Source organism: Miscanthus floridulus, chromosome 8, assembly GCF_019320115.1.
Source record: "Miscanthus floridulus cultivar M001 chromosome 8, ASM1932011v1, whole genome shotgun sequence".
Lineage (NCBI taxonomy): Eukaryota > Viridiplantae > Streptophyta > Magnoliopsida > Poales > Poaceae > Miscanthus > Miscanthus floridulus.
This window is the reverse complement of record NC_089587.1, coordinates 27098627-27112712: the sequence shown is the minus strand read 5'-3', so window position 1 is coordinate 27112712 and position 14086 is coordinate 27098627. Positions and strand designations below refer to the sequence as shown.

Genomic DNA, 14086 nt, shown 5'->3' with positions numbered 1-14086 from the left:
GAACACTTTTAGCCTAGGTCGCTCGGGGGCTCCATGAGGGTATAAAACTATATACTACCTCTCTTTTACTATCACATGATAACCAAATGGAAGCACATTCCATTCCTTTGATTGCCCTACGTGACTCTATTCTTACTCCTAACCGAACGCACCCCACCACGATCTACGGTTACGAGCAGCCGAGCCCCGTGGGCCATGCCCAGGTTCTTAAAAGTTGTAGCCAATGGAACTAACAGGCATGTATGAAAAAGAAAGGATAAAAACAAAATTATGCTAGGGTAAAAAACAAGGAACAGATTGTGGTTCTGCCACAAAAATAGAACTGGTGTATTCATTGAGCGCAAGTCCCGGTCGAACATTTCTGATTGGAGCTCTCCAAACCCCGTCACTCAAGTCATCAAGGTAAACACTACCAACCCCTCTATTTCTTTATAATCATTTCATTCATCCATACGCGCATTAATTCCATACGCCCGTGCCTCCCGGACGATTCGGGCCCTGAACCGCTCAGGGGCTCGAGAACTAAGCATCGCACATGCAGCGAAATGCATCACAACACTTCGTGTTGCATCATGAAGCGGCAGTTGCCTCGTTCGACATGAGCAACAACAGAGCTAGGGGTCAAAAACGAAGATGAGCCCTGTGTGGCCCTTGCCCAGTCTGGCAGATAGGGTCATCTCAACCTTCTCGTTCAATCCTGAACCTCTTGCCAAGCCCACATAATCTCCATCGAGGGGAGGCCGTTAGGCCATCTGGGTAGGTCTTTGGAATGACCTAGGTATCTGCCGGGTTACAGGTAAAGGAGCAGTGGAATGTCACAATGGAATGGGCATGGTAAAGTTATATTTGTAATGCATTTCATTTTACCGGTCATAAGTGTGTAGAGAAGTTTATAACCGAGTTTAGGATAGATGGCCGTACTATCAAGAGGGGCAAACTTGTTTGCATATCGGTCTTCTAGTGCCACTCGAGTGATCTAACTTTGCATCGTGGCTAGGATCGAGTGACTAATCCTTTAAAAATGTTTGTGAAAATACTAACACACTTGCACATGATGGTGTACACTTGGTGGTGTTGACACATTTGCAAAGGAGAAGAAGTTGGAGAAGTTTTGGAGAAACTTGAGTTGAAAAAGAGAAGTGATGGTTCTTGGATTGGAATTCTGTGTTGATCCGTTGTGCTTTGGATCAAATATGCATGTGGGATGTATAGCTCTCTGCATAAGCTTTCTATAGTGTTGGGTTCATAAACCTAGGGTCCCTCGTGGACCGGCCTCCCCGCAAAGGTTTGGCCCAAGCAGACAACGCACAACTCATGGGCCGGCCCAAGAGTCTAAAACAACAGGCCAGAAGGGTAGTCCAGTCACCGACCAGAAAGTCTAGCCGAGGAGGAACAGCGCCCGCTTGTCGACTCTGGCCCACCTCTCCGACCGGAGCGCTCACTTTGGTCTCCAGCCGCCTCCGGACGGTCTCTCCGACCGGAAGGCCTGGCAAAGCACTACTTCCGGCTCTGACCCGCGTCTTCGACCGGGGATGCGCCAAGCCCCTGCCCACTGCTCTTCTCCGACTGCCGTGGTCAGAGCGACTGGGACTAACCGACCAGGGGCGCTCGCTCGATAAGGACCAGGAAACGAACGGAGAAAGTAAGGCAGGGCGCACAAGTCAAACCACAATACTAGGGACCATACCCTGCGCACCTACAGGATAGTACTCTATAACCTCCCTGACACAAATAGTGTTGTAGGCGCTGGCATTTTCCTTAAAGTGTTATGGGCGCCATTGACTCCCATACGGTTAAGCTCCCCCCACATGCCTCTGGGCATCGACAGTGTTGTGGGCGTTGACATTTACCGTACCGAGTGAACATGGTAAAACTCCTCACATGCCTCCAGGTATCAATAGTATAGCAGGTACCAACATCTACCATACCCGAATAAAACAACGCAACCTCCCACGTGCATCCGACATCCAATAGTGTTGTGGGCACCTACCATCATCCAACAGTGTTGTGGGTGCTACCATCATTCTGTACCCGTCGACATGGGCAACAAGGCTCAGAAGCATACGTACTCTCCCCCTCTCTCACTTGTAAGGCCATCCCCTTCATCTATAAAAGGGGATGCGCTCTCTCCCAACATTCAAGTCATTTTCCAGATTGATTAGATCGATCAAGTTCACTAGCTCACAACCACATAACCGCCAGGTTCGAACCTCAAGCACACGCTTGAACACTTAGCTCATAGCGGGGCTCCCGTCACTCTCGGCCCTTCCGACCGGAGTCCGACCGGACCTCTTGTATCTCTCATCTTTCACCTTCTCGTTTGTAACCCCACTGCAAACTTCGAGCACCTAGGCTCAGGAATAAAGTCACCGACCGACTCAAACTGGACGTAGGGCACGTTGCCTAAACCAGTATAAACCCTGTGTCATTGAGTACTAGGCCACCTCCGATCACAATGTACGGTAAAACTACAAATATTTACTTGTTGGTCACTTTCTGCACCGACACATAGTGTCCAAGATTATCGAAATCAGACTTCGGAGCTAGGAGTTATAGTCGTTCTAGCGATGAACACTGTGATAGGACACTGCGACCAGACACTGGTAGAGTCTGGTTAGTTGTGATAGGATGCGTCCGGTCATGTCTGGAACCTCTCTAGAAGTCATCGGACTCTGAGAGAGTCAAGTTCGGTTGCAGGAGAAAGCAGAGTCCGGTCAGTACGTCACGGTGCGTAGAAACGTGAGAGGGAGAGGACCGGATGCCAGGTGAGTCCGATCACCATGGATAGGACGCGTTCGGTCAATGTTTTCATCTCTGGGAGCTCTCATGACAGGACCCTGGGGTGAGCGAGTCCGGTCAGTTCTTCCAGCCATGTCAGGTCCGAAGGCTGAAGGCACGTGAGGGAGATAGCTGTTGGTGTTCAACGGTCGACTTCGAACTTGATGGACACATGGCGCAATCTTAGTGACCGGACGCTGGTACAGGCGAGTCCGGTCAGTTCAACAGGCGAGTCAGGTCAGTACGAAAAGTGCTTAGTGAAGGGGTACAACGGCTCTATTTTCATGGGAGCTATAAAACCAAGCATTGCCCAGCCTGGGGCTGGTTGCTTGGCACCCTTGGGACTTGTCCATGCTTGGGGAGTGCTAGGAGAGCCTCTAACTCACTTGTGCACATAGTGGTTGCATCCGATTGCGAGTGAGTGATTCTAGTGCGATTGCATTGTATGGCCTAGGTGTTTGAGTTGCAAGCCGGTGATGCTTATTACTCTTGGAGGTTGCTACCTCCCTAAATGGCTTGGTGGCGTGATCTCTGTCGAAGCCTGCGAGAAGATTGTGCGGAGCTCTGGAGAAGTGATTGTGATGGTTGTTGTGCTCGCCCCACGGGAGCCACGAAGAGCAACTCTATTTGAGTGTGTCATTGAGCTACCCTCACTTTTGGGATAGGTTCTTGCGACGCCCAACGTGTGGGCTTAGCGAGTGATGCCAATTAGCCGCAGAACCACCGAGTGCCCGGTCGACACTCCCGTGGGAGCCGGCCCTCACCATTGGAGCCCCTCCCCTCCCCCGGGCCGTGACGCCCCTCCGGCACCCCGTCGGAGCTGTACCCCTCCTCGCACTCCTCGTCGAAGCCGTGCCCCTTCGTCGTCATAGTTGCGACCCTCCCCCGGCCGTGCTTTCCATGTCAGCTGTGAGCATGGCCGTGTCGGTCAATGGGGAGAAGATAAGGAAAAAGATGACAAGTGAGTCATATATATGTTATTCTCTGTTAAAGTGAATTCAAGGACCCTGTTTTGAGAGCTCTTGCTAAAGTGTAGTTTAGAAAACAAGGCCAGAGGAACTCTAAAAACACTTGTGTGTAAGCGGCTGTTTTGACCTCACTGTCATTCATCCGCCACGCCTTCGACTTGGACCCATCTGTTAGCCGCAGCACACGCTCTCGTACAAGCACTGTGCACCTTTTCCACAGAAACTTTGAAGCTGCGCTGTCCTATTCTTGATTTTTTTCCAGGTTCCTAGGACGAGGCTTTGCTTGCAGGTGGATCATGTCGGATGGTGGAGCGGAGGCACGATCGAGCTTATCCATGTGACGAGCAATTAAGCCAGAATGGGTCGGCCAGTTTGCACACGATCGACTGCGATGGCAAAGCGCAGCGAAGGCGCACACACAGGAACCAATGCAAGCTTCCTTTCCTTTGTGCTGCTCCACAGTGACTCAGTGACCAGCAAGCCACTACAATTAAGCATGAATGTGTCGGCCGGCCTGGACAGGACTGCGATCGATCGAGATGGCAAAGCGGAGAAGGCGCACAGGAGTTTCTTCCTTTGGTCCTGTTTGCTCGGAGGAATTCTAGAGGAATTTGGATGATTTTGACGAATGCTGGAGGAATTTATGAGAGAAAAGCACGGTTCCAGATAAAAAAAGAAGTGGATCAAGCTGGGTTTAATGGCTCTGTTCACGTGCCATTAAACCCGGCTTGATCCGCTTCTTTTTTCATCTGAAACAATGTTTTTCTCTCATAAATTCCTCAAGCATTCGTCTAAACCATCCAAATTCCTCTAGAATTTGTGCTAGCTGCTTATCAACAGTCACCAGCAACCCAATAATAAGCAGGTTATATATATATAGGGTGAGTATATTCAGTAGACAGCTACAAAATAAGTTATTCTGTAGCCACCTCCATTTACGATAATTTTATATACTAATTTACGATAATGTCAATACATATTTACGATAGTTGGGTTACTATAACACATGGAAATATTTACCATAACGTTATAGGAAATATCCACCTGTGTTATAGTAGCCCAACTATCGTAAATATGTATTGACATTATCGTAAATTAGTATATAAAATTATCGTAAATAGATATGACTACAGAATAACTTATTTTATAGCTGACTACTGAATATACTCTCCCTATACAGAGAGAGACACACACCCCGTCTTCAAGAAGCTGTGGATCCAAGCAATGAAATGCTTTGTACAAGATCACGATCGATCCACGGCGGCGGCTTGACGAGGCGCCGATCGAGCACTACTACGGACGGAGCACCAAACACTCTAGCAGCAAATTAAAGCATGCATCTCGCATGCATGCGCGCGCGTTCCGTGAAGTGGGCCGGGATCACAACCGTTATGTATCCTGCGGCGCAAAGGGGACTATATATTGCCTGTTGCTGTTGCTTCATCACCCAACATTGTGTCCCTTCTGTGTAGTAGCTGTCTAGGTAGCAGCTGTCTTCCTTCAGTTTCCTATACCACCACTAGACCCACTGGATGCATGCAGAGGCACATTGTGTATCCTGCAGAGCAAAGGGGATTATTGCCCATTTGCCTGTTGCTGTTGCTTCATCAGTCATCACCCAACATTGTGACCCTTTTATCCCTGTGTAGTAAGATAGAGACCGAGGATACGGAGCTAGCAGCTGTCCGCACTATAACACAGCATGCTTTTGTCGACACTTTCTATTATAGGCAAAGGGCACCTTTGCCGACAGATAAGCTCCCGCGAAAAGTTTTGCCGACAGTTTAGAAACAGTCGCACTAGAAGCCGTCGGCGAAACTTTTGCCGACAGTTAACAGAATCCCCGACACTTTATGTGTAGGCAAATGGTCTACCTACGCCGACAGTTGAAACCTTTGCCGACATTTAACCCTTTGCCGACAGTTAAGACCTACGCCGACAGTTAAGACCTTTCCCGACAGTTTGTATGTTGGCGAAACCATTTCCAAGCATTTTATGAAACATGCCCTCGTCAGCAAGTAAACCGTTGGCAAAACTATATAGCAAATATAGATATCAATTCAATTTGAATGATTCGACAAATCCACTTTTGTTCATAGAGAAGGCATCACATTGAGCAAATTCACTTGATTTTATAGAAATAATATATTAAATATTCCATACATACATCAAATGGATATTGCAAGTCAAAGTGACGATCATAATACACAGAGCCATACATATACAAGTCCAGGATATAGATGAGCCACTAGAAGACATATATAGACATATACTACAAGTCTTGTGCTAACTGATCATTAGCAGCTCTAAACTTAAAAGCATATCAATTGCCTCCTTGTCTAGCTCCCGCCTCTGCTCCTTGCATGAATGATTAGCTCATATTTTTGAGCCTGCCTGTTCAACTCGTGCAGCATCTTGCATTAGCATTAAGGAATGTATGTAACACCAGATGTCCTGCATAAACATGAGGAAAAAAATCATCACAGTACATTGCATTAGAATAAAATCATCACAGGTGTTTTGGGCACTACTATACAAATGTCCACCAAAAAGTTAACTACAGGGATATAATAGATTTCATAACTGAAATTCCTACATAAAGCAAAATGCTAAGTTTAATGCATGTTAGCGGATAATAGATTTCATAACTGAAATTCTTACATAAAGCAAAATGCTAAGTTTAATGCATGTTAGCGGACTGGACGCCCAAACCTAGGCTCTCATATGTGCTTGTATTTTCTTTCAAAAACAAATATATCTCCAATTGTTCAACAATGATGTGATACTAGTGTCATCTGCCCATTTATTATTTTAGCCCGTGAATCAATCGATCCATCTGCAACAAACAAAAATATATTCAAATTTGACTATGAGGATGAAACGCTAAACGATAAGCAACTCAGTTTTGCTGTGGAAAACATGATGCATAACACAAGGGTAAATAAACATTATATTAAAGGGAAAGCTAACTCTCTCCATCCTCCATTTGCAACCAAGTTAATTTGGATCCAGATGGACATGCGAAGACGGCACATACACAGTAAATCAGGTCTCTAAAAAAATTGCAGAGGAATTGGAATTACCAACATAATATTTCAGGCAATCTAGCTGATCAGGTATCATATGTGGCTATGTAGTCCACCTTTACACTGAGCTGAGAATATTGTTTGTTAATGCAGTATATCATACTAAGCAATGGCTGTTGTCAGCTGAGATATAAGCCATGGCCCTGTGTCATTGTAGAAGCTGCTACAACCCAATAGCCTATACATTTCCACCATGTACCACACTTCAAATTTATACATTGTACTAGATGTGCCTTCATCCTTCATCTTCGACTTATAATTACTTTGTTATTTACCTATTCCCATCTTGCCATTTCTATTTTTTCTCCAAAAATTTTAGATTTTCCATTTAGATGCTTGTAATCATGAATTCTTAAAATAACAGAAAACTTGCATCTGACAGATTGTATGGGATTCTATATTGCAATATTATTTTATTAATTTTGTATGTTAGGAAGAGGAAAAACTGCCGAGCAGGTGCACCAACTATCTTGCCTCTAGCCTGCTATACACTATCCATTCTAAAACTCTATACATTATGCCCATGTAATTTTACTAATTTTGAGTTTTGACATGCATCTCAGAACTAAGAAGTTTCACAAGGTAAAATGATTCGATGACCAAAAGAATGGAATAGGTTTGCTATATAGTGATTCACATATTAGTCATCAGTCATCAGGACTGCACAAGTTAAAACAGTTGCCAAGTAAGCACCATCTGGTGAAAAGGAAATGCCATTGATTGCACCTGGACAGATGTGCCACCTTGCAATTGGATTACCCTGCAGTGTAATTTTAAACCACAGAATGAATCATAGCAGTCGCAACATTAGGACTTAATGATGTTAAAGAATTTCCAATTAAGGGCATGTTTAATTCTCTTGCCCACCCCTGCCTAGCCTTGCCTAGCAAAGTAGAGGAGAAAAACGCATGAAGCTTTGTTTGGTTTGAATTTGGGCAAGGTGGGGATTCCCTTGCTTTTGAGGGAGAGCCAGATTGGCTCTCCTCGCTTAGCAAGGTGTGCCTTACCTAACCTTTTGAAGCGACCTGATTTCCACGAAGGGAAATCCACAGAGTCGAAGTGTAATACGACCGTTGTAGATCATATTACCCAAATTTTTAGTCGAATACCACATCCATACAACGATAATATCAGAGTACAAATAGTGCGGAATTACATAATTTATTACATCGCCGCATTGGCTGAATCAAAGTAGCATTCATTCAGAACAGCTTGAAGATAAGATCGCCAAACTTGAGCGTAGGCACGAACCCCTCAACCATCAAACTCCTCGGAGCTATACTCCTCAGCAAAACCTGTGTGCCAAATTTTATCAGTACAATTTGTACTGGCCACTCCCACCCTATGAGCATTGCTTTGTAGAAATTGGATGCAAGTTGGATATATTCAAAAGGAACCTATAAGGCTGGGGTTTCCTATGTTTTAGCATATCAAGTGTATAATAATAGTTGGTCAAGTTTTAACACCATCCCCACACACATTCCACCCCATTCCCTTTCCAAAGCCAGGTTTCGATCCTGGGATCGATATAGCACCATCCACACCATTACCATACCATCGCTCAGTCGACATGCCAACTCCCTCTCGGCACTGTCTCAAGGCTCGTAGCCCCTAGCTACGTCCGACACTCTCTCACGTGGGAAGAAGAGAAGGACTCATCTCACTATCTAGTTTAAGCGAAACCCAGAAAAGGTCCATAGCCGACAAGTCGGCACATGTATCGATCGATCAACCATACACTCTACAGAGGTTTTACATAACCACAAGATCCACCTTCCTCACTGACCGTCGTCAACTGGGCTGATTCCGGCCGCTTGCTAGCCTAGGATAATGCCACTCTACCATTCAGCCCTGGTACACCCCAAGTCCAGTCTGGGGTGGCTGAAACTGTGAGTCATGAGCTGGGTCCACAAGGTCTCCATGAAGTCTCGGAAGGGTGTGGGGAAAATCCTCCACGCCCCGTACCTCCTTACACTGTCCGCTATCAACCTAGCAGTAGTGGCAATATCCTATCAAGTAGTCCGGCCGTCCCGCACCATATAGGGCGAGTGGTACGTAAGGCTTCCCGGTGAATCTGAGTACTAGTAAGCCCTTAGGGATGACCAAGCCAGAATGTCTTCATCAGGGTTTCCATTTACCGTGCCACCACAACACCTTCACCCCGGGCTCCTCCCATCACAGGTTCACACCCAGGACCACCTCATATACCATTTACCCACCACAGATATCCATTCCAAGGGTGCCCAGGTAGCACCCCATGGCAAGACTTGCTCCAGGCTCGTCGTAAACTCCAACTTGGTCGACACAACCCTCACCCTCCACACACCCAAGTCACACACGCAGCACTCTCCCCACAGTCTAGATAACACCAGTTTCCACCACGCATTAATGTAGTACAAGCGTAGTAGAAGTGTAAGCAATGAAATATAGCAGTAAGCATGTGTCTAGCCTAATAGCAGGGTATGTAGGGGTAAGGTTGCGTCAAGGTAAAGGCCATCAAGTAAGCATACTACCATGCAAGTCCTATAATCGTATGATTATAACAGTAAGTAAAGCAATAGTAGTTCTATATTAGTCATGCGTAATAGGTGCTACGAGATTGGGTGGGATGTGGCACCTTCAGTGTAGTCGTCTCCGTACTCCTCACGGTACTCACGATCCTCATCCGTCTGGTTCTCCTCCGAGTCTACATACGATCGAATTATAGTCACGTTAGCGACGTCTATAGAATAGCACAAAGAAGTAATGAAAATTCAAAAGAGTCAAATGCACTCAAACATGGGTTCATTGCGTAAAGCTCGATTTTAGATGAATTTTGGTCCTGGTTTCGTATTTTTCTGAGGTCATATGAATTAGTTATGAATTTCTGAAGTTTTAATCATTTCTGAAAATGGAAAAGGCTGAATTAATCCTGGGCTGACACGTGTCACGCTGTGACTGGTCCACGTGGCATGCTGACGTCAGTGTGACATCAGCATGACGTCATCATCTTGATTTCGAGCTGACAGGTGGGGTCCTGCTCACGTCAGCTTGACATCAGCATGACGTCATCAACGTCATCCGTTTTGACAGGTGGGGCCAGGGTCCCTTGGGTCACTGACTTGTGGGTCTGGTCAGAGTCAACGTCAAGTCAATGGGCGAGTCAATGGTCAACGGGTCATGGTCACTGACGTGTGGGGCCAGGGCTGCTGACATCAGCAGCTGACGTCATCGTGACGTCAGCATGACGTCAGCTCGGCTGTGTTGTTACTGACAGGTGAGACCCGCGTGATGTTGTCATGACGTCAGCATGACATCACTTACCGACAGTGGGTCTGGAGTCTCTGTGTTGCTGACATGTGGGGCCAGGTCAACCATCAACGGTGACCGGTCAATGGTCAACACGGACCGGGTCCGAACTAGGCCGGTTGGGCCTAGATATGGGCCGAGCTCAGCCCGCCACGTGGCCTCGTCATAGAGTGCCACATCACCTTCCGGGTTTCGGGTCAGGCTCGAGTCCACGGCTCGCGGTCCACGGTGGACGCATGCGCTGGTCTACGGTGGACCACTTCTCCTTCCGGTGAACCGCGTCCACCCTTCTCCTCGTCTCTCTGTGGTCTATGTGCACCGGGTGCACGAGTGGGTGGTCCAGGGAGGAAATTTTCCCCCCTTCCTCCATGCGGTGGGTTCCCGCCGGTGGCGTACCTCGTCGGCGAGCTCTTACAGCGGCGCTGGAGTCCAATTAAGGTGGGGGAAAGCTTCACCAGGCCTCGGCGAACACGGTGGTGGGGTCTAGGTGGTGGCCAAGGCTTTCCAGGGCGTTGGCCACGGTGGTCGGCGGCTTGGTCGTGGCGGTGCCCGCCGGCGGGGCAGCTAGGGGCTGTTCTAGGGGTCCTGGTGCCCCGTTCCCGTCCAGACGGCTAGCGGGCGACAGGGTGAAGTGACAATGGTGACCAAAAGGCGTGGCGGAGTCCGCGAGCGGTGGTGGTGCACGGCGGAGCTTCGGCCGAGGTCCCGTGCTCATGGCCAGGGCGCTGTGGCCGGCTAATGGGGTCTCGGTCTACGCGGCTACCCTCCGGGCATCACGGTGGTGCTACAACTACGTCCTAGTCCGGCGAGGTGGCCAGGTGCGCCAGTGGTGGCCACGCCATGACGGCGGCATCGTGAGCACGGCGTGCGCATGCTCTGCTACGGCGTCCATGGGGCTAGGAGGAGTCTCAGCAGCGAGGGACTCACCGCCGGTGTCGAAGACGAAAGGATGGCGGTGCAGTGGAGGGTCATAGCCGTGTAGACGAAAGCAGTGCAGTGCCGATCCGCAACAGTGATGGAGACGACGGCGTCGTCTTTGGCTCCAACGACTTCGACAGCACGCGAGTGGCTCCGATCCTCCTCTCCTTGCTCCTCACTCGTTCCTTCTTCTTCCTCTATCCCCCCTCTCTCTCTTGGCTTGGGTGTGCGGTGGATGGCCACCAGGTGGCGGCGGGGCATGGGGACGCACTTGGGCAACCAGGGCCGGGGCTTTTATAGCCGAAGCTCGGCCAGGCATGGAGCGAGCGGCTGGGGATGGCAAAGGGGTCGCGACTAGGCATGGAGCGAGTGACTGGGGATGGCAAAGCTCGACTAGGCATGGAGCTATGATCATGTCGAGGCTAGGCTACGGGGTCGCGACGCGGCCGCGGGTGCGATGGTGAAACCGTTTTCATGTTCCTTAGTCAGCAAGGCGGGGGACAGGGAGGCGACAAGGTCACGGCTCGGCCATGGCCATGGCAGGCATGCGCGACGGGGGGGGGGGGGGGTAGGGTCACGCCACGGGCGTGACTTCTATTAGACTTGGTCGGTCTGGCTGGCGTCCTTGAGCGCGTCCGATCGGTCGATGGCGCGATCATGCGGCCGAGGCGGGTTGCGTGGAGCTCCCGCTCCCGTCTCTGCTCTGCGATCGGGAAAAGCAGGGGGGACTGAGGTGGGTGATGACACCTGGGCCCCGCTTGGCAGCGGCTTCCGTCGGGTGATGGTGTGCTGGCGTGCTGGCACGTGGGGTCCGGTGGCAGTGGCAGCAAGCGAAGCGAGGAGGTGCGCGGGCATGAGCAGCGCGCTGGCTGGCTTGCTGGGCTGGCCACGCGAGTTGGGCCGGCCTGCTGCTACGCGCGCAAGCTGGGCTGGCTGGCTGCTGCTGCGCGCTAGCGGGCCGAGCAGGCCGAGCTGCGGGACTTCTGCTTTTCTTTCCCTTTTCTGTTTTTATTTTTCCTCTCTTTTTGTTTAAATTCAAATTTGATTTTGGAATTTGAATTCAAAATTGGTGTACCTTATTCATTGGAGTTTTAGGTATGAGGCCCACAACATTCTTTTATATATATTAGGAATTTATTTAGCTATTTTGTATAACAAAAATAAGTGTAGTTTTGTTATACAAAAATAGAAATAGTTTCCTCTTTAAGCATTTATTCTTTGGTTTGATTAATAATTACTTTATGGTTTATTTCTTTAAAGAAGTTGTTAGGCTTTACTTAAAACAAATGAAAATCCAAATCACCATTTGAGTTAACAATGTATGCTATGTTTTATTTGTCAGTATTTAAACAAACAAAATTAACAGATGACATGCCATGCTCATGAAATTGTTTAGTTGATTTACAACTAATGCAACTCCTAGGGTTGGCTCCTACAGATATCACTCAACATTACATGGGGTAATAGCAAAAAAAAATTTGTAGTTGTGATTTTTAGTGTGTGGATTTTGGGTTGTTACACCTTTGCCAGGCACTTGTCTCCATAATAAATTTCTAGAAAAAACATTTTACTAATACCCTGAAGTAAATTATGGAACATACACAGCCATCTCAATGCAATTTTTAGTAAAAGAGATATCATGTGGCTTGAGATACCTTACTCGACTTTGCATGTGAAATCAGCACCTGGCTTTGATCCTTCACAGTTGGAAATGTCCAATCAGTATTTCCATCCTTGGACTGAATGTAAAAAAGGAAATTTATCAGCAAAGTAAACTTAACAAAGTTTGATTACTTCATACAAAGTTCCATGAGCATTAAGGGCTCACTTTGTCATACACGTACAGATTCCCATCAGCATGACTAACAACAAAGATTCCTTCACGCTCTGGAACCCATGCAACACAAGTGCACCGACTGCAATAGATTGGTGTCCAAAGATCAATATATATACTTACAATTTAATAACTGTGTAAAGAAAAGCATCCATCTACACCACAGAAATAGTATCTTCTCTTTTAACTGCAGCCTTGTAGTTGCCTTTGAACTAAGAAAATACGTTCAAGTAAACTCTCCCAAAAAAATAATAAGGGAAAAATCCATTCAAATATCCTAGACAGCAGCAGGCCCAGCACATAATTAAGATTATCATCCTTCAGTAGTTCAATCGCCACAGCGATTTCAATCTAGCGGATCGCTATACAAGTATACATGCATGCTAACAATTAGTAATCTTAAACACTACATAACATACATGATTTTGGATACTTAAAACAATTGTGATCAGTGCTTCCACCACAAATGTTATTACCCTCGATATCTAGAAACCTATCCTCTATGCAAAGTATTTTACAAATGATACAAAGATCTTAACAGTTGTTGCACACACTAACACATAAATAGTGCAAAAAGGGTTAGGTCATACTTACAATCTTTGGAGATTAGTAAGGCCAGAGAAAATTCCTAGAATGGAACCATTAAGATAATTGTGGGAAAGATCACTGCACAATATGAATATGTGAGAATCACTGTCTATGCAATCAGAATGATCAATAAATGATAGATTTTGTCAAATGTTTAGTATAATAAATAAAATACTATGATTTGGCTGCAAGGGTTCTGTTTTATACATTGTAGTTATGTTGCTCGTAAATTGGCTGGCTGGTATTGCACCTCTCAACTGATTCCAGCTAAGATCCCTGAAACACATTGGACAAAGATGAGAACAAAAGATAACTTGCCAAATTCTCATAAACACCATGTGCAAAAAGCCAAAAAACTAATACCTTTTCTCCTAATAACAAATAAGGGTAATTTCTTTTCCTAAAAGGTGATTATGCAGTATAGGACTTTACACATACAAGTAGCCAAGTTGGGGTATTCCACTGACGTCAGGAACAGATCCTTCCAAGCCACAGTTCCTCAAACTCCTGATGATGACAGTATCAATTAGATTAATATAAACTGTAATAAACGCTGCAGGGAAAAAATAGTGCAGCCACTTTACGATAGATCACATGAATCTAATGAACTTGTTTCAAGGCATGCA

General features: G+C 46.9%; 1 long non-coding RNA gene across 1 annotated transcript; it reads right to left on the bottom strand.

Moving 5' to 3' along the window:
* Positions 1 to 7504: 7504 nt before the first annotated feature.
* On the bottom strand, positions 7505 to 13242 carry LOC136471400 (uncharacterized). Its single transcript, XR_010762018.1, has 3 exons — positions 12867 to 13242; positions 12694 to 12777; positions 7505 to 7592 (listed from the first exon to the last, which is right to left on the bottom strand). It is a non-coding gene; the product is annotated as an uncharacterized lncRNA (long non-coding RNA).
* Between the last annotated feature and the right edge of the window lie 844 nt (positions 13243 to 14086).